Source organism: Macaca thibetana, chromosome 3, assembly GCF_024542745.1.
Source record: "Macaca thibetana thibetana isolate TM-01 chromosome 3, ASM2454274v1, whole genome shotgun sequence".
Classification (NCBI taxonomy): Eukaryota; Metazoa; Chordata; class Mammalia; order Primates; family Cercopithecidae; genus Macaca; species Macaca thibetana.
The window spans coordinates 9330489-9333624 of NC_065580.1; the positions used below are offsets into that span (position 1 = coordinate 9330489).

The window sequence follows — 3136 nt, forward strand, 5'->3', positions numbered from 1 at the left end:
GGGTGGCCAGAAGTGCCAGGAAGACAAAGAGAAAGTGGCTTTTTCCTTCAGCTTTGGGGGCCGCAAGCAGAGCCATGTCTTCCACTGTGCCTCACACAACTGGGGATCCTCAAAATGTGGACAGAGGGTTCACAAGGTGGGGAAGAATAGGAAGAAAAAAAAAGGAAACACAAGAGAAGTGCTCACCAAAGAAAAGCAAGATAAGACTGATCAGGCCTGCAGAGCAGATCTGGGCAGGTCACGTGGGGCAGCAGGAAAGTAGAGAGTAGCACGGGACAAACAGACCTCCTTACCCTCTCGTCCTCCTTGCAGGAAGAGTCAGCTGCAGGGGCCTCAGGAGGTGAAAGGAAACTGTATTTGAATACCCTGGTCAGTATGGGAAGAAATTAGTGTAGTTAGGGAACATATGAATTTGAGTCAGGGACCTGTGGATTGTCAATCAAATGCTTTACTCAAAAACAACTAGTGTTGCTTTGAACATGCTTCAATTCTGAACTTTAATGCAGGGAGTCGAGTAATCACTCGACTCATGGCCTGCCACTACCCCTGACTGACTGTGCCATTGCGATTGGTCACCCTCCTACCATGCCCACAGCTTCATTCCGACTTCTCCCACCTTTCCCACACTCTCCCACCTCTACACCCTTGGCCACTGCCTATGCCTGCAGCCCAGCACCCCACATGCCCTCAGTGATGGACTGAAGGCAGGCACTAGCTTGAACATCACTGATGCTTCCCACCAGGATGTTGTATAGAATGACATGTTGTTGTAGGTTCCAAAACAATTTTCCAGCCACTTAGAATTATTGGATGTTAGAACAGGTGTTAACAGGGGATTATGCCCCAAACGACCCCCAAAAGTAGAAGTTCTCTGATTCCTCCTCAGTCCTACTAAATTGGAATTTCTAGCGAGTAATCGGTATTTTTGATAAGATCTGTCAGTAATTCTGATGCCAAGTCAGACTGGATGACCTCTGATTCAGCCTGTCCTGCCATAATATAAACTTCAAAGAAGAGCAGCTAATTAGAACTTCTGAAACACATGCAGGTTATTGGTGAATTGACCATGACTTGTGCCAGCAAGATGAAGTCACCTGAGAAAACTGACACAAGCTATAGGAAGGATGGTGGTGAGTGACAAGCAAGCCTAACATCAGGAAAAGAGAACCCACAGCTAAATGGCAGTAGGGGGCACCCGGATTTGAACCAGGGACCTCTTGATCTGCAGTCAAATGCTCTACCCCTGAGCTATACCCCCTTGCCTGGTGGACATTCCTCCTTAGCATATTTCACCTGTGTTGCCACACCCAAGGATTCTATAGTGCACTGTAAATTGTATTCATTCCCAGCCACCTTATGGAAATTGGCAGCCCTACCACAAATGACTAGACACTGCTCTTCAGGCCATGAGTTCACTGCTTCACTCCCCCAGAGAACCCCCATCACTTCTCACTTGTCTAATGGCAGCTTTCTACCTTGTAGCCACAACCTGAACTCCTTCAACTGAGGTCTCCTCCTGTTCCCTTACTCAGTACCTGATGGGAGTAGGGGTTGGGGGAGAGGCAAGTGTAAGTATCAAGGCTATTTTCACAACAATGTATCATAACAAATCATCCCAAAATTGGCTGCATGAAACAATAAGCATGTATTCTCATGCTCATAGGTCAGCAGCATGGGTACCAATCAGGTGAAGTAGGCTGGGCTTGACCTGGTGTATCAGCTTCAAGCTGTGGGTCCATCTGTGCTTGGTTTTTGTCTGAGCTGGGCTCAAGTCTGCTCCATGTATGTTCCTTCTATGATCCTGGGTGGAGGAGTAGCAGCTAGCAAGGGGACAGTTTTCTTATGGTGACAGCAGAAATGCAAAGGGGCAGGCCCAACTATGAAAGCAGCTTTCAAGCCCCTATTTGCATTACATGTGAGAACAACTCAATGATCAAGGGCAGTCACAAGACTAAGCCTTAACTCAAGAGCAAGAAAGCATGTTTCACCTCCAGTGGGAAGATCTGAAAAGAAGGTAAAGGCCATAGATGCAGAAATAAGTCAACATTCAGGGTCAACAGTTTTATCTACCATGAACTGCCCTCTTGGTCATAATTACTTACATCTCTCCCACATGCAAAATATACTCACCTCTATTCCAAGACTCTCAAAGCCTCATTCAATTAGATAGAGTCCAAGCTCTTGTGATCTACATTAAATCAGATGAGGCTTCTCTTGACTCAAAGATCTATGAACTCAAAAGAGAAAATTTCTACCCATTGAACACCTCAAGTATAATGATGGTACAAGAACAGAATTATTGCAATAAACATTTACATTCAAAGACTGGACAAAATGGAAGGCATGCACAGTCACAGAAACTGGTTCATGGAAACTAAAATGCTGAGACTGTAGAAAATGGTGGATGGAAGAGAAGACCAGTGTGCAGCTCCCACTTGGACAAACAGAACAGCATGTGGAGATTCACATCATGAACTTTTGCTCCAAGAACCACCATAGGATCACACCAAAAAAACCAAAAGAACTCACAGACCCTTTTAAAGAAGCAGCTTGCTGCTCCAAACTGTATGAGCAAACTATACAGTTTACTGCTGCAAACTGTATGCTGAAAACTGTATTTCATGAGTTTTACTCACGAAAAACTGTGAGTTCCCAATGTATGAGTGGGGAAGGTCTGCCTCTGAACACACATCTTCACTGTAGAACCTAAAAACGCAGATCATGGGACTAGGATTTAAACTTACCTGGAGCTAAAGTTGATTTAGGGAGCTGAGCAAAATATAAAAGTAGAAGAAGCAGTAAGAAGGGCCCCGTGTGCACTCCCAGACTCCAGCTCAAGCCCAGGGAAGCCATTCCTGACTTTATCTCACAGGGGTCCTTGGGGAAGGCAGCCAGCAGAATTAGGGAGGGGCTACATGGTAATAGAAGTTTCTAGTTGAACTTTTAATAATTTCAACTGAGCATGAATTTTCCTGAGCAGAATCCAGTGGGTGAATGAGAAGTGTAGGTATGAGTACAGGACCTGCAGCTGACATCATGGGCAGACAGGGAGGGATGAGGCCTGAAAGCCCTGCTTGCTTTCTCAGTGGGGAGGCTTCTAGCCTGAAGCAGGATCGCAGCCCTGTGTGCCAGCTGC

At 45.8% G+C, this 3136-nt stretch overlaps 1 non-coding gene across 1 annotated transcript; it reads right to left on the reverse strand.

Annotated features, from left to right (window-relative positions):
* Nucleotides 1-1186: 1186 nt before the first annotated feature.
* On the reverse strand, nucleotides 1187-1258 carry TRNAC-GCA (transfer RNA cysteine (anticodon GCA)). Its single transcript has one exon. It is a non-coding gene; the product is annotated as a tRNA-Cys (tRNA).
* Between the last annotated feature and the right edge of the window lie 1878 nt (nucleotides 1259-3136).